The following is an 18,731-nucleotide window of genomic DNA, read 5'->3' on the forward strand; positions in this document are numbered from 1 at the left end:
TATGTTATTAAGCTGAAATTCTTCACTGAGGTAAGAATAGAGCTCAGTATGGGAATTTCTGCCACTTTGTCAAAATGTGTGCATTTGTGGGAGCCCCAGCTTTCCAGTGTCCTATGTTTTGGTTTCATATGACTACATAGCAGGATGCTTTCTGTATCAGTCTTGACGAGAAAAGTGCCAATAAAAGAGGCATGCAGCATTCAGTGGAATTAAAACACCAACACTCAAAATATGGTTACATAAGGATAAATGTATCTTTTAAAATTAACCAAGGCAGGTACAAGATACTACATTTTCTCTGTACTTATTAGACATTAAATAATGACTGAGGCTGGAGAAAGTCTATCCCTAAAACAATTAAAAAGCATTAACTCTATCATTCCTGGATAGATAAAAGTTTTCATTTTGTCTAAAGCAAACCCATGTAACAAAAAGTTATTGTAACGCCAGAAATAGAAAACTGGTATTTCTTCTTACCACTACTGTCTAGGGACTTTTCCCCCCTTATAGACAGCAATGTGAATGGGAATTAAATGCATTCATTAATTTAGAGAATATATAATATTCTAATATATTTTAGATAATATTTTAATCTAAACTATAATAAATCTGTTAATTAGAATCAAAATATTCAGTTTATTTTGTTCTTTTGAAATGAAATAAACTGAATACCATGGTTCTGAACAAGATTGTGATTTAATGCAATCTAAATAGCCTGTTTTATGAATTGTTATAGTGAATTTCTTTAAGTTTCCCACTTTCTTGGTAGTGATTTGATAATAAGAACAATGGGATTAAGTAAAAGACTTATGATTTGAGAGAGTGACTTTAGGGAATTACTCTTTTTTAGTATACCTTACATGACTTGTGACTACAGAGAAAAAAATAGAGATGAGAGTAAAGTATCTAGATTTTCTAATCCATAGTGATAACCAGAAAACTTAAAGAGTTATGTTTATATTTGGAGAATGGACTGTTGACCAGGCTTTGTGCAGTTGTACTCTTGCTGTTGGTCTCTTGAGATTTGAAATCCTGTTAGAAGGAAAAGCATGCAAAACCAAGGATGTTTCCATAGATCCCACAGGCTCAGTCTGAGATTTCGCAAAAAATATGCAGCCTTATTTATATTATTTAACTTTATGCATAATACATAAAAGACCTCATCAGAGTGGAAATTCAGTTATGACATCACAAGAAAAGAATCAGAAAATCTCCCCTCTCACCTAAGCACACCAACATCAAGGCTAAGAACTGGTGCTGGCTTTGGCTGGGGTAGAGTCAATTTCCTTCACAGTAGCTAGTATGGGCCTGTGCTTTGGATTTGTGCTAGACACAGTGTTGATAACACAGGGATGTTCTCCTTCCTGCTGAGCAGTGCTGACACAGGCAAGGCCTCTTCTGCTTCTCACCCCACCATACCAGCAAGGAGGAGCTGGGAGGGGGCATAGCCGGGATAGTTGACCCCAGCTGGCCAGAGGGATCTCCTATCCCATATGGCATCATGCTCAGCATAGAAATCTGTGGGAAGAAGGAGACACATTCACCGTTATGGGACTTGTCTACCCCAGTAACTGTTACACATGATGGAGCCCTGATTTTCTGGGGATGGCTGAACACCTGCCTGCTGGTGCAAAGTAGTGGATGAATTCTTTGTTTTGCTTTGCTTGTGTACACAGCTTTTGCTTTACCTGTTAAACTGCCTTTGTCTCAACCCATGAGTTTTCTCACTTTCAACCTTTGATTTCCCATCCCACTGTGAGGGGAGTGAGTGAGTGGCTCTGTGGGGTTTAGTTGGCAGCTAGGTTAAGACCAAAGCACAACTATTACACTTTTCCTTGATTATGCTGTCCTTTAAATTCTTGCATTTCTGGCTCTGAAGCAGTTTGGAACCAAGAAAAAATCATGCTTTACAATTTTGGGGGACGTGGAAGAGGCAAGTTTAAATCAGGGAGCCCTACTGAAGCCAATCTAAATCAAAAGACAGTCTCAGCCTGATGTGTCATGCTAGAGACAGTAACAGTACGTTACCTCCCCAGCTGCAAGCAGACGCAGCTGTTAACAGACTGTGCCATCAGACGGGCTTAGGGAATGTGATTTACAAAAACTACTTGCATATTTAGTGAAAATATTGAAACTGAAATCATACCAGAGTTTTTCCTGAAGACAAGCCAGAATGAAATTAGAAAAATATATATGATTACAATTTCAGAATAATGTAAAAGACCTCTTATGGTACCTTCACTACATACATTAATATCTACTTTTTCCAGTCACATTGGCTCCTGATACCATTTGATATGACATTCCCTGCTTACAGCTAAGGAGCTAGCATTGTCCAAGCAAGGTGGCAATATATGGCTAGGACAGAAACACCAACCTGTAATGAAACCATAGCCTTAGATGTTCAGACTTGCTTCTCTTCCTGGAGCTTGCTGTTGGCTGGCTGAAGTTACCCGTTCACACATCCAGGTAGCTGGTCTGAGTCCCATTCCCCACATGTTCTTCCGTATTCCTATTCATTGCAGAGGGTTTCAGGGCTGTGCTTGGCACAGAGCCTTACAGAGTCTTACAGCTCAGGTGTGATGGCGCTGAATGTCTACCTTCTTGGTTTTGATAGGGAACACACTCTTATATGCCTTCAGAGAAAAAAAGAAGAAAAAGTTGTTATTATTTAATCAGTATTCTCTTACTATTTTTAATAGTGGACTGGCTAAAGGGACAGAAAGCAACTACTGACCTAAAGTTTATGTTCTGGTAGGTTACAAAGACTAAAGTAAGAAAATACATTTTTCGCCTCAGTTTGAAATATAATAAAAAACAGACACAAGAAGAATAAAGCTAGCAGTGTTATCTTTGCATTACTGGTCTTACCTTGAATCCCAGAACTGTCAGCGTTACTTTTGAATATAAACACAGGAAGAACATGTTACCACAAAGGTGACTTTAGTTTCTTTGCCACTGAGTTCCCAATTGCATTATGACAGAAAATGCAACATGACTAAACCTGAAATGTATTATTTCTGATCCTTTTTCCAAAATAGAGTGACAAATGAGTAACACAAGACTTTCATCGTACATACAAATACTTTCACCATGTGAGTGTTGCTCAGAGTATCATGGCCAAAGATACTTTATGTCTACCATAACCTGGGTGCATGGTTGTGTGATAACATTGCAAGAGAATCATGTCCTTTAAAACATTGAGATTGAACAAGGTAAGAGATGAAAACTTTTATTTCATATATCCTCCCACTTAGCTCCAGACTGTAATAGATTCCACAGTTACATCCTACCTCTACATAAGAAAATGAAAATAGTTTTACTGGTGACATTGGGAGGGGGTCTGTATCCAAATATATGTTTCTTATTACAAACACATGGTCAGATAAAATCGGATTAAATGGAATATTGATATTCTGCAAATATTTCATTTTACGTCTATGGTCTATTTCAATTATTTCAGGAAGATTTATTCTAGTGTTTTTTTCTCCATATATGTAATTGTAATAGCATTTGTTTTCAAACCCACTGCAACACCCTGGCTGTGATTTAAAGTCCATGGAAACTATGGGGAGTCTTTCCAAGGAAATGTCCAGTTGCACTTCTCTTAAGCTAACTCTTCACAGTATGGCAAAAATTCCCAAGAGGTGAGGATGTGAAGTATAATACTTATTCTATTTATGTCTTATGCACATTTCTAACTGTCACAATTTCTACTCCCACAAAACATCATAGTGTCTTCCTTTGTGTACAGATTAAAATGAACAAATCATCAATTCAATAACCTTGTTGCATATGTGAAAGTCCTTGGTTTTTATTTTGTAGAAATGTTTAACAGCAAATAATTGCCAGTTGCTTATGTAAGAAACACTTCAAGGAGAAAAAAAATAGCCAGTTTGCAACACTGGAAACTTTAACTAATTTTCTGATAACTGAAAAATCAAGCTGTGCCCAATTCAGAAACTACAAATCTGCAATACTGTAGTAAATTATTGATAAAATTGTATTTTAAAATTCTTCTGTTTAGAATTAGGATTGCAAGCTGTTTATTTTCCTGTACTACATTTAATAGCTTGCTCCTGAAGATGCAGAATTCAGTACTTCCACTGAATGTAATAAGAATGCAAATGTAAATTAAGTTACTTGCCTGAATATGTTTGCTGAATTGGGTCCTAACATCTCAATTTTCAGGGTAGAGTGTGTACATTTAGATATGTGATATATTCTGATGGGAGTCATGCTACTAAATCTCTGTGAATCCCCTTGAAAATTAAGTCATGGAAGAAAAGGCATTTGAAGCTTTTATGCATAATAGTACCATAGTTATTATGATGGATAAATGGCTTATGCTGTTTGACCTTTTTTATGAAGAGGCCTAAATCTACTTTGTCCCTTAGCTATACAGGAAAAATGACCTTTTTTTTTTTTTTTTTTCCAAAGAATGGGCTGTTAAGTTTACCAGGAATATGCCTGTGTAGTGCAAATTATGTTCATATTATATAATTCTATATAATATGTGTTTGGGATTCATACAGGTATTTAATAAAGTCTCTAATGTATGCGGGGCTCAGAATCTAGCAGCTTGTTTAAATAAGTCCAGTGTTTTTCATTATAACTCTAACAACCTTCAAGACAAACATTGAGGTAATGGCAAACCAGTAGGCTTGCAAAGATACAAGAAAGCATTACTTTGTCTAGACTTCTCTCTAGATTTCTCCTCTTCAAATAATATTAGTCTTTGACTCCTGTTAAATAAATAGTTAGTACAGAGGAAAGGTAGGGGGTCTGTCTTTTTTATGTTCGGAGCAGACTCTTACAATTCTTTGGCCTTCCAGGTTTGTCTGCCAAGTAGCTCAGCTCAATTCAGCAAAGAATTTGCTGGATATTATTTTATCATATTTTATCAAATTACTTTTCCTGGTATCAAATTCATTTACTATGAATAGTGTCAATAATATTTAATACATAGCAGCTGATGTATTTCTTTGGCATCAGTACTACCTGTTATTGAGCACTCGTGCTGCCCTGGATGTTCTGGATATTGAGGCACAAGCCTCAATTGCAATGAGGCTACGGCCTTTTCTTCATGTATATCTGGTAACCTACAGATTACTTCAGCAGTATTGTCCATCTACGCCATTTCCTTAACTACCGCTCAGCTGATATTATCAGTCCCTTTATACCTACAACTCTGGCACTTCTTTAAACCACCATACGTTCAAAAGTAAATTACAACTATCCTTAAAGGTATAGAAAATGTAAGTGCAGTAGTCGCATTTTGAGATATATTGACCGTATTTCAACAACTTCTCCTTTTTCTATTTTTATTCTTTACCTTTGTCTAACACAGTCCTATTGCTGTTGCTGCAGATATCTCCTCCATAGTTTTCACTGTCTGAAGCAGATTACTTTTACTTCCCATTCATTTATGTGTCTTTATTCGTTTCTCATTTGAAATCTCCCATATATCTTTATCTTTTGCTAGAGTAACATGGGTCAAATTAAACTTACTCTAGACATATTTATTTTCCTCCAATAGCAATAAATTGGGCCTTGGGTGAGTTGCTGAGACACAGGTTCCCAGACTGTAGTTCTATTAATTATGTAAAATTAACCTTACCATTAGGTGTCTTTCCAAATCCAAAACACAAATTCCAAGGCAGTAAGTCTTGATCAAGATGCACAGTAAAACAATGCTTCCTCATAACCTTCTCCTTTGCATCTCAAAATTTCAGCTTTATAAGGAAATTGCTTTAGCTGAGTTCATCTCTTAACACTAGTGTTTCAGTAAATGATTAGAGTACAAGAATGTTTTGGGGAATATTTGAAAATACTGCTAAATCATGGATTTTGAACTCAGTAACATGAATATTCAATACAGAAATACAGTCCCAAGAGTTTACTTCTTTAGTTAAGGAATTTGAAGTGTTGCATAACTGAAAACTTTCACTTAACATCAACTTATTTATTCTCCCTGGAAAAAAAAAAACAGAAAAAACAAAGGAAGCAAGTGCAATCCATTTGCTATGTGATACTCATTGAGCCAGACAGAATCTGCCTTCATCACAAAGTGTGTGTGTGTGTGTGTATGTATATATATATATATATATATACACACACATGCACTTACATATGCGAACACAGAAGGAAACACTTGATTTATGATTTTCCAGTATATTTTGATCCTGAACTAAATTGCAAATAAATTGAAAACAGGACAAACAGAGTCTACATCTCTAACCATTGCAAAAGACTGATCACAGGCAGCTGGTCCATTCAGTTACAGAAAGCTTTTTTACATGCGCAAAGCCAAAGAAACCAAAGAATTTTTTTAAAGGCCTCATAGATCAGGGCTACAATGTGCTGCACATTTTTTGTATTTCCAGAAGACTGCAGGAAATTAGATATTTAAATTGGTATGTCATCATTCCTTGAAAGCATCATAAATTGGTTCTGTTTGATTTATTTGAATGTGTTTATGCAGTTCCATTTTCAGTCATCATTGATTGAAAATGTGCACTTATCTTTAAGATAGCTATTTCTGTTACTGCTGTTTAGTATTAATAATTTAATTATTACTTTATCACATGTCTACATTACATTCAGATACCGAAATTATGTAGCCACACAAAGACATGAATCACTTGTAAAAAAAATGTTCCTAGCAAAGCTAAAACACTAAAGAGCAGCTTTCAGAAACACAGATGTGAGGAGATATAAATGACAAATATATCTATTTCTTGTGTAACCTATTCTATTAAGCTTTGAAACACTATGGAAGGTTGTCTACACACTTGGCAAGTTATTCACATTCCAAAACTGACTGTGTTTTTAAAGCGCAAATATTCAACCTTCAAATATTGACTTTGCTAAACAAATTTGTCAGTAAGTCTTTTTTCTTTAACAATTAAAATTCTATTATGTTACAAAAAGACTATAACATTCTAGTAACCTTTTCCGCAAAATCTTTTGTGACAGGAAACTGACTATAGCACAAAACTTATATTGCAAGACCTAAGAGTAATTTTCATATGAAGTGAAGAATTAGAAACTATATGTATATATATATATATGCTGTTTCACCACCACACATCCCACGAACATATGGTGGGTTGAGGTGATATATACTATTTTTAAGAACAAAGAAGGATTTACATGTGAAGAAGAAGCATAAACAGTGAAGAGAAGAAATGAGCACATGAAATGTATGAATTGGCAGCAAACTTAAATGCCTTGATTATTACTGTTAGTACTAGTGTGAGAAATATTACAACCAACACAATTCAAAAGCAGCAATATTATAAAAATTATAATATATTATAAGAATTTTTAGAGCATGGATTGGTTTTAACTGCCTCTTTGGCAGCACAAAGTGCTTTCAGTATATCCCTGGACACTTTCCACAGGCTCACTTCTGTTGGATTTGCTCTCCAGTATTACCTTATAGATTGTCCCACTTAGAGGCTCTGTATTGAAACCAGGATTGTACCCATTCCTCCCTTGTACTCTGACTACCCTCATCCATCATAAGTGTCCATGTACCATTTTCAACTGTATCTTCCATCCACACTTCAATCCCAAGGCTGCAGCTGCCCCCACCCAGAAAAAAAAAATCCTTTAGAGGACGAAGAACTAAAAGGACAACATCCTATAATTTATGCTATTACAATCCAACTTCTGTTCTCTGTGCCATACCTACACCACTGAGAGGAAAGTGGAACAATGTTGATAGTCCAACTGAAGTAACACTACATTCTCTGAAAAGAGCAAATCTGAATTCCTGTACTGAAATACAAATCTTTAAATATTTTAAAATAACCAAATAATTACTTAATACTTGGTACACTTTCACATAACCTGCATATTAATTCAGCCAAAAAAATTACCTAAAATATAGTCTGTATAAGTGTAACTCTTAAAAAAAATTATTTAATATTCATTATCTTTATTTGTTTTGCTTCTAAAATCCTGAGCCACTTGGTTCAGCATGCAATAAATCCTTGAAGCACAGTGAGGAAACAAAGTAGGAAGGCATTTTATTTAACAGTGGATAATTAAAAAAAAAAAATTATCTTGCTTGTTAAAGTAAGATGAGAAGTTTTCTATTAACTAGGCTGGGAAGCCTTAGGGGCCACTGAAAGCTTTTTAATTGCATATTTAATTAGAAATGTGCTAGAGAGCTGGTGTTCAGCTTTTCTGAAGCTCATGGCTCCTGACAAAATGTCTGCTTTTAAGCCATTTTGTCTCTTGAAATGTTTTCTAAAAAGTGGGTTAAACAGAAGAAGCTTTAATTTGGCTATTTTCACTTCAAAGGGATTTTACTGTTTTATCAATCCTACCATAAAACCAAGGTGAAAAGACATGTTCAAAAGTAAGCATTTTCAGGTAAAATAAGACCTCTAAAAAGAACAAACTTTAAAGATTCTTATAGTTTGTTGTTCTTGCTTAGCTCACCAGCAACAAGTGGAAGATGAAAGAAGGAAAGAAGAGAGGGAATACATCTGGCTACTACAGGTACAGAGTTTGCAAAAACACAAACTGTCAGCCAGTTTGTCCAGCAGCCAGTGGCTGAAGCTGAAGAGAAATAAATTAATGAATAATTTCTTTATATTCCAGGTAGAAGAATGTTGACAGCACTGCCTGCAGTTATCAGGGTTCCCAGCATTTGCTCTAAACCTGGACAAAACATGACAAGCCCAGTATGTCTTCTGCCAGTGCTCAGTCACACCACTTTTACCCCAAAGTTATCTGACAGAAGTTTGCTTGAAATTTAGGTTGCCTCAGAAGTGCTAGCTTCGCCTGAGGTAATTTAACGGGTAAAGGAGGGCAGCCCCAACAAAAGCTGACAGCACTGCAACTCCTAGCATTGCAGGTATGAATACACATTAGTTATGGAGGGATAAAAATGCTTCTGAAACATAGGCTAAACTAGTAACATAAGCTGCTGATTTTTTAAATCCGTATTTGAATAAACACAGTATATGAATAAGTAGTCTTTTAGAGGAAGAATGGAAAGCTTTTTTGTTGTTTTACATGACAAGCCCTATTTTCAATGTAGTTTGCATTAAAAAAAATGTTAGAAATACATGGAAAATAGTTAATTAAAAGTGTGATTTTGTACACTGAAAAATAAATACATTCTGAAAGACAACTAAATAATTAAATCACATATGAAAGAGCACAGCTAAATGGAGAGAATGTGCAAATGTCCTTTGATAACACACAAGAAATCCACCAAAATTGACATGATATATTAGCGGTCACAAATCTTTGTAAGAACATGTAAGTGCTAATGCACTGCTGTCCTTATTTCACCTTCACTCAGTAACACAGCCAGAGACTTGAAATTCCCTGGAGTATATCTACTTAGATAACTTCATCTATGCGTTTCATGACTAGTAAAATCCAGCAAGAGTGCCCAGACCTTGTATTAACACTGTAGGTTTTTTATTTTCTGAGTGAACCACATCCATTACTTTATGATACTCCATGTGTTTGATGATAGAACATGGCAAATATATTTGAAAGGGCAGGAAATAAAGTTTGTTAGAAATAACTTGATTTGAGGAAATAGGCTTGAGTATCACCCAAACCCAGCTCTTATGTGGCACACTCACTTAATTTCTGTCATCCACTATTAATTATCAACTTACCCAAAATGCAATCCTATTAAAAATACTTGAACTTTACATTTGAATGCTCAAAGACAGGTCTTTGAGAGTAATAATATTTCTAATTATCCTCTGCTCTGCAACTTTACTTTCGTTATTTATTTATAAATGGAGATTATCTTTAGTATGTGTGTTTACAAACTTAACTCCAACAGTAGAGGCTGAGAAAAAGCCTGAGAATTGGCTTTGGAAAAGTGGTAACTAACTGTGGTTGGTAGATACATTCACACAATAGCCAGAAATGACATCTCTATTAATATTAGGTGCAAGAACAGCATTCATGTTTTTAATCATGACTTACACAAGCTGAAGTTACAGATCTGACAGTTTTATGCAGAGGAGGTTGACTTAATTCATACCTCTCCTTATAGAATTAGAGTTGTATACATTCATTCATTGTTCTCCCATTCTTAAGATGAATAGAAGTAGCATTGTGCAGGGTCCAGTCTTGTCACTTGTTACACAAACCTGTAAAACACAGGTGTCAGGTGAGACAAGCTCCACCATCATCAGTACAGCAGTGATGTTCAGTTCTGTGCTTCCACATCAAAAGCGAACAGAGCTGATTCTCTAGTAATTCTGTGTTTGGCATAGGCGGAATCCTGAGGGAAAGCTGGCTGGTTTAGGCCAAATCCTTTTAAAAAGACATGATGTGGCCTGGCAAGAAAAATTCTTTAAAGTAGTAGCTGGTAGCTATGACCGAACCTTCTGCTGAAAGCACTAGCCAGTGGAGTTCCAAGGTTATGGACAGTCCTAAACTCTTACAAAAAAACTGTTGATCTTTGGTGCACAAATAGCCACAATGGCTGAAAAAAACCTGAACTCCAAGTGGCCAAGAGTGACTCAGTTTTTGCTGTAATATCTCTCCTTCCTCTCTCATGTTCCCAGGCAAAGTAAAGCTTCTCTAACACTGTCTGCGTAGGATGACCTGCATAGGCCGTAGGATTACATGTTTGCATATATGGGGATCATTATATACTAGATATTACAGAAAGAAATTGAAGGAAAGCAAAAATGATTATGTTTGTCTTAGACTAAAATGAACTTAGTAGCCCTCCAATTAAAGAGACATCCAGCAGATCTACTAAAAACCCATTTGCAAAAATCCCCAAAGACTAGTGCAGTATCCACTGAAAAGGCACATACAATAAAGCTGAAGCTATCATCTGTCCCTATCCTTTTCATTAAAAGCTATAGTGAAAGAGTTACCCTGCAAAAATAAGATTCACTGGGTATTTTGTTGCACCACAGCAGCTAATTTAAGAATCAGACTCACTGTATTTATCTCAAATATTTTTAATCTAGATTGACATTTTAGAGATGAACAATGGAGAATGAGATACAGTTGAAAGCACTATGAATAAATGATAATGTTTTACTCATTTCATATTAATTCCACATTCTTAAGCTTTTTAGCAACCAAATTAGTTAACACATCTCTGCAGATACACTTGCTTCATAAAACTTAAAATAAGAAATGGCTTAAATTGAGCAGGAATGAAAAGTGGGCTGGCCGCTTGCCATACTGTCTTAAGACTACTGACATATTTTACCCAGCACTACGACATTCAGTTTTACCAGTTACAGATGGACAAAACACTGTCCTTAATAAAAACCACGCTGCTTTCAAATAAGACCTTATTTATTTCCAAGATAAAACCCCACAACTGGGAAAAACTACAGCTTACAGTATTTAATACAGCTCTTTTAAGGCTTCACAGATTAAGTCCTTCTCTTTAATTTAGAAATAAATATTGTCCTAACATTGGATGAGATCCTCAGGCAAAATCTCTGTAATATCTTCCATGCCTTGTTCATCAAATTTAAGAGTACCCTATTTACATGTGTTGCTTTTACAGTAGGAAAGGCATAACTCTTTCAACCTATTAAACAGGCTGAGCACCACCAATGCTTCCTGTTTTCAGTTCTTCCAAAGCGTTCTGGATAAAAGCAGGTGATGCTATTTGCAATACCTTTTTCCTTCTGTTTTGAAGAGAGATGAAGGCTTGCATTTTTTCTGTTTCTTTCTATGGGCTGTGAGGTTGCTCCGGAGGCTTGTGGAGCACACTTCTAGTTTTAAGAGGCTTCAGGGGAGAGGTGGGTGCCTTTGAATGCCTGCTTATTGCTATGCCTGCTCATTGTTCAAGGAATCATGTCCTAATATCAGCAAATAAAAGACATTAAGGGCATAGCTTGTTTGTAGCTGGATGGAATCTACAGAGGGTTAGAGGACATAAAAAATAATGTTAAGACAAAACTGAAGAAGCATACTTCTATACAATATTTAGACATATGGAAAGAGATCTGAATTTAGATACAGAAGCCAAGGAAAATCAGTAATGATTCAGCATAGGAGGTGAAGCAGGGTGGTATGTCACTCTGCTGCGTTTTCAGACATTTGGATTCTCAGTGGCAATTTCTATATTTTTATTTTATTTTCTGACAGCACCTAGCTTTTGCCTCACAAAAAGAAAGGCAATCTGCTTCACAAAATCTGCAAGAAGTCAGCAAGAGTGAGAAGCTTTTACTTTTACAAGAATAGATGATCGTGTACACCTAACAAGGCACCTGCTCCTATCTAATGGTTACTATAAAGTTCTCATTTTGCAAACTGACAGCTTGTGGTAAGAAAGGCAGCAGTATTCTCACAGTCAAGAGCTCAGTAGGAGTTCTGGAAGGTAAGATACTATCAATTAGTTGATCACAACACCAGGGATGCTGATTTACACAGACCCCAGCATTATCTTTTTGCAAAACAGCAGATCTTGAGTCAACAGGAGCTCAGTGGCATACTCCCACTTCCCCCATTACCTAATCCATCAGAACTGCTAGAGAAATGATAGCCAGCTAAACACATATGTTTATATAAGCATGTGCATATCTTTGTATGTATGTGTGTAGGTGTCTCTATACATACACCTATGCTTCAGGATACGTTGTAACTGTTTTCTTTTTCAGATTCACTTCCTTGATACCAAAGAGGCTGCTTGCAATCTAAAGTGATCTTGTTGTCTAATCATGCCCCTTATGTTAAAAAATCATATATGATTTCAGCAGGTTATCTCCAAGGAGAAACTCAGAGGAGCCAGCAATTTGCTTTTCTTCATCAGTGTTGAATTTTGTCAGTGCTGGATTCCTAGCATCTCTGAGACAGTGAGGTGCAATACTTGAGTTTTAACTCACCTTGCATCTTCCCTATTTAATTAAAAGAGAAACTACCTGTTGCAGCACAACAGACAGTTTCTAAAGTGTTTATTAATGTTGGTTGCAACATTTGCAGTTGGAATAAAGGATTTCTGTTTTACAGTTCCCCATTCATTTATTCCTTCCTGCCCTCTGGAGGTCTCAGATTTTATCATGACATGTCTACATTTCAAATTTAGCTATCTTTTTCAGCTGTACAATCCCATTTTGGTGATCCAATCTCATGGAAAAGTAGTTACATTTTACTTTACACTCAGCAATTTTATTCTTTGCTTAGCAGATACTAGGTATCAATAGATTCCTTTAAATTATTGCATATATTTGTTGGTAGGAGATAAGACTTTCTAATAGATCTTTTTCCTAGTGTGTTATTATTTAAAAACAGGAAAATTAATTTTAAACCTTAGGAAAATGTTAGCTTAGTAGACAGAAACTGATACTTGTGGTAACATTCTTATGACTGTAATTTGTCCACTGTAGAGCCAAAATGCATTAGAGCTGCACTTATATATAATATGAAAGATAACTGTCATGTGCATTGATTGCTTTAATTAAAATCTGAATCATTTAAGATGTGAAACATTTAAGATTATTGTATTAGTCTTTCACTTGCTAATTCTCTCTCCTTGTTTCTCATGTCACACCATTCCAAAGAATCAAATCAAAACTATGTATGCATACTAATTTCCCCAAACAGTATATACTAATTATTTATCTGAGGGCAAAGTGTTTCTGGAGGGTTTCTTGATGAAGAACCAGATGCCTACCATGAAAAATAAATACTGTCTAATTTTGTATGAAATTCCAAAACAGCATCTAAAGCCTTGGAACACCATTTTTTTTCCTGAACAGCCAAGAACTGCCACAGACAATTTATGACTCCTTGACTGGCCTCAGTGAGCAAAAAGAGACCACACAAAGGAACTGTGACCCTCAAATGTATTAGCTGTGTGTTTGACCTCTGAAATACAGTTGAAAAGGAAACACCTTGCCCCTTTCCTGCTGTGACTGAAATTTATGGAGCAAATGATGCCCAAGCAGCTTAGCAAGACTAATTAAGAACTACATAAAAAAAACATGGCAAATTAATAATCTGAATTCTAGTAGCACTACACAGCGTACTGAACCACACTATGAAATGTTACACTTCCGGGCTTTGATCCTGTCTGAGACTTCATACAGAGAGTGAAAAAAAAAAAAATAAAAAAAATTGTATTTTGAGAAGGAGTAAGAGTGATTGCTTATGCAAAACAAGCCTATAAAATTTGCCACTGTGACAAGTCAAGAAGCTGTGGTATATTTAGTAGCAAATTAGTAATGATATGGTCTTCAGACTCCTCTGAATGCACAGTAGGAAGCAACATCAATCACTTTTCCTGCTTCTTTCCACTCTTTCAGTTGACTTCCAAACATGTGTCTAATCCATTTATATCATAATTAATCCTGGTGTTCCCTTAACTTCCTCTTTTCTGCTTGACATCCTCTGACTCCCACAAACTTATATTAAGTTGCATCAGAGAACAATATTTTGATTGAAAATAGATCACATAAGTCTTCATATAATCTACATACAAACAAGTCTTTTGGAAATATTATTTGTGATAAGTTGTTTATCTTAGGTAAATCACAGAATCATGGAATGATAGAATAGTTTGGGTTGGAAGGGACCTTAAAGATCATCTAGTTCCAACCCCCCTGCCATGGGCAGGGACACCTTCCACTAGACTACATTGCTTAAAGCCTCATCTAGCCTGGCCTTGAACACTTCCAGGGATGGGACATCCACAACTTCTCTGGGCAACTTGTTACAGTGCCTCACCACCCTCATAATAAAAAATGTCTGTCTTCCTTATATCCAGTCTTAGTCTACCTTCTTTCAGTTTAAAACCATTGCCTCTTGTCCTGTAAAAACTCTCTTTGTTTTATAAGCCTCCCATAGATATTGAAAGCTGCAATAAGGTCTCCCTGGAGCTTTCTCTTCTCCAGGTTGAACAACCCCAACTCCTTCAGCCTGTCTTCATAGGAGAGGTGCTGCAGCCCTCTGATCATCTTTGTGGCCCTCCTCTGGAATTGCTCCAACAGGTTATGTCTTTCTTGTACTGGAGACCCCAGAGCTGAACACAGTACTCCATATGGGGTCTCATGAAAGTGGAGTAGAGGGACAGAATCACCTCCCTTGACCTGCTGGTCATGCTTCTTTTTGTGCAGCCCAGAATACAGCTGGCTTCCTGGGCTGCCTGTGCACATTGCCTGCTTCTGTCAAATTTTTCATCCACCAGTATCCCTGAGTCTTTCTCTACAGAGCTGCTCTCAATCCTTTCATCCCCCAGCCTGTATTGATACTGGGGGTTGCCCTGACCCAGGTGCAAGACCTTGCACTTGGCCTTATTGAACATCATGAGGTTCACATGGGCCCACTCCTCAAGCATTTCAAGGTCCCATTGAATGGCATCCATTCCTTCAAGCAAATCAAATGCCCCACTCAGCTTGGTGTCATCTGCAAACTCCCTGAGGGCACACTCAATCCCATTATGTATGTCATTGATGAAGATATTAAACAGTAGTGGTCCCAGTACAGACTCTTGAAGAATACCATTCACAACCGGTTTACACTTGGACGTTGAGCCTCTGACTGTAACTCTTGGGACACAGCCATCCAGCCAATTCCTTATCATTCTAAGGATCCATCCATCAGAACCGTATGTCTCCAATTTAGAGGTAAGAAATTTGTGGGGGGACCATATCAAGGGCCTTTGAGAAGTCCACACATTGGTAGTTCTTCCTTTGTCTGATTCTGTGGACAAGGGAAAATTAAAAGGAACATAATTTCATTCCTAAAACTATTTCTATGTCATGTGGCAGATCTATAAATTAGAATTGGGTCATACCTGACAGCCAAGCAAAGAACTTAAACCCAATTAAAAGAGATAGTGAGTTTTTCAGGGATTTTTTCTTTTTCTTTTTCTTTTTTTTTTTAAGCACATCAGCAAATGAATCGGAGAAGAAGCACAGCATGGAAATCTAAGCTTGCCCATCAAGGTCCATTAGATGCTGTCTACACTGTCATGATTTTCCTCAATTATTGTTTTGCACAAACAGCTCTCTTACATTCCTGTCATAATAGCGGCCCCTTTCTAACCAAAAGACTGCAGTCTGATCAGATATTCCCTGTGAATGAAAAGACTACTCGGGGAATGAAAATGAAAATGTGTAGATTTTAATCCTATCAAGACTATTAGGCAAAACATAAATACTATCAACTGCTGTGTTTCTAAATGGTATTTCTGAGCACAACCATATTTCAAAAACTTAGCACAAGAACCTTTACTTTGTGGATCCCAAACACCCTCACACACAAGATATTCGTCAGATACCCATCTATCTTTCTCAAAGCTTTCAACAGAAGCCTTCTCAGATATTAGAAAAGGCTATGGGGGGTATGGGTAGGGGTGTGGGTGGGGTGTTGGCTCATCTAAAATCTTTCAGAATTTACATCTAGGTGTTCAATAACTATTTCGATCTTATAATAAGTGCAAAGGTGTTCTTAAGTCACTGAATTTTACTTACAAAAATAAAAGAAATTAAGTAATTGTGAATGTTTAGACTGGCCACCAGGTCCACCGATAAATCTGAGAAAGTAGCCTTAACTGGGAAACCATTACAGTCTTGTGGGATGTCTTCTTTAATAAATGTATGTATGAAAATCACCTGGTTTAAAATCCTGTTTAAAGAGCATTTAAATTCAGTATTTATTTATTTCTCTATCTATATATATTCAATCTGTATTTGAAATCTTATATTTTCTGTGCTCTTTTTTTAAGATACGGAAAACGAAAGAATTTCTATTTACTGTATCATGCACAGGTTACAGGCTCCTGTGATGTTAATTCTGTGAGTAAAAAGTTATTGGGTTTATTGCCTCATTTTCTTTTTATTTAAAACTTAACACATACACTGATAATGATTTCACAATGTCATGAGCAATGTCAAAGCATTTTCTAAGCTGAAATGTGAATGTTATGTAAAGCCCACATTAGCCCCTATTAAAATTCAGCTATACTAACAGCACTTTTTGGCCGCTATCTAAGAATTTTATTTCTAATCAAGCCTTAATTTATCCAGAAGGACTAGTCTGCAATGCATGCATTCAGGACATTACATTATGAATTCAATTATCTGTTGTATGTCCAAAAGGGAAGAACCAAAATGTAATATAACAGGATACTGCTTCACTGATCTAGAACTCATTGCCATATATATATATATATATATAAAGCTGATTAAAATGCATACTTAAATTGCACAAATCCCACGAATATTTTAAACGTAAATAAAGGAATATTTTTTCCTACAAATTTGATTCTACTGGAAAGCACTCAGTTTTGAAAGATGCTAGCTATTTGCAGCAAGAGTCTGAGAAACCTCACTCCCTTTCCTGAAGTTCAGCATGAACTGAAAGGTTCTCAGAACCTCCAAGAAGCAAGCCAAAAGCAATTACTTAATACGAAATTTGTGCAGGTGCCTACCAGGGATGATGGTGAGTGGGAAGATTTATTTTTATACTGTGGAAAGTGTGCTTTATGCTTTGCAGACAGAATCAAGAAAAACTGTTTGCCCTGAAGATCTCACAGGCTACTTACAAAAAGCTTTCAGTGTTGCACCTTCTGTGTAAGCCCTGAGGAGCAAAGATATTTGAACATCAGGGAAGACTCAGAAAATGTATAAACTATGTCATCAAAAAGGGCAAGAACAGGAGTTTATAGTGTAAATGCTAGAAACCCCTCCTGTTCCAGGCAGGGAAAGGAAATTGAACATGGGAGGCAAGAAATACAGAACCTGATATAAATCATGAAAAGATAAATAAAAACCTCTCATTGCTTTCCCTGAACTTTGCACACAGGTTACAGTTACGTGTTTAATCAGTGTGTTATTCCTTCTGTTAGACCTCTGGAGAACCGGGAGCAGCTTCACATCTATCAACAGATAACTTCAAGTTCCCTTGATTGATCACTATTTTTCTCAGTGAGCTGGAAATAAAAATAAATCCTTCTGTCATCTTTCTTTACAAAATAACATTTGGTACTTTTCTGATCCCTCCAGAAGAAAAAACGAAGGACTTAGAGAGATAAGAATATATGAGCTTTCACACAAATTATATTAATCTACATTACTAATGACTGGAAAGACAATTTCAACATTCCTGAACTCATGAAAACAGATTCACGTTTTGGCTATAATAGGAAAGGTTAGTGCCTGTGAAGCCAGCTGAGGATTTTACTTTGTTCTAGAAATCTCTATTTAAAAACTCTAACCTCCTTCTGAATTTGAAGTCTTAAATGCTCTTATTTTCCACAGCTATACCATAATAAAACAAAGAAACAAAAATACATCCATACTATACCATATTTTGAAAATACTATGGTACCTATCAGCATCTTCAATTTTTGGGTTGAGTAAAAGGTATCCAACATTTTACAAGATACGTCTGTCTGTGGTTTACTGTCATCACCATTGTGAAGAAAAAGTTGAGATAACACACACTATTTCAATCTGGATACACTTTTAATCAAAATAGTCTGAATAGTTAGACTTTTTTTTTCCTTTCTGAATCTGAAATTAAGGAATGTTTAAAAATGTCTAGTTTTCCCCTAAAAGAAAACTTGACAGGTGAGTTCTGTACAAAGATAATATCCTTGTAACTACCTCATATGATCAGTATTATTTTTTTTTTTGTTCAGTGAGGGATTGAAAAATAGTGCAGAACTTTAAAATTGATGAAATATTTTACATCTAGGTTTATATTGTCCTTCTAATAAACAGTGTTCTGAACAAAGAGGAAGACTAGTGTTTAATTTC

General features: G+C 36.1%; 2 long non-coding RNA genes across 2 annotated transcripts in view; both read left to right on the forward strand.

Annotated features, from left to right (window-relative positions):
- The window catches only part of LOC308059680, a 29,171-nt gene extending 25,357 nt beyond the window's left edge, over positions 1–3,814 (forward strand). The window contains exon 3 of the long non-coding RNA XR_013926367.1: positions 3,042–3,814. This is a non-coding gene — a long non-coding RNA (uncharacterized lncRNA). The remainder of the gene's footprint in view (positions 1–3,041) is intronic.
- A 2,216-nt stretch (positions 3,815–6,030) lies between these two features.
- Positions 6,031–17,150, forward strand: LOC308059683. The gene is made up of 2 exons (XR_013926370.1): positions 6,031–8,872; positions 12,118–17,150. It is a non-coding gene; the product is annotated as an uncharacterized lncRNA (long non-coding RNA).
- Positions 17,151–18,731: the final 1,581 nt, after the last annotated feature.

The sequence above is a fragment of the Falco punctatus genome (genome assembly GCF_963210335.1).
Source record: "Falco punctatus genome assembly, chromosome: 2".
NCBI lineage: Eukaryota > Metazoa > Chordata > Aves > Falconiformes > Falconidae > Falco > Falco punctatus.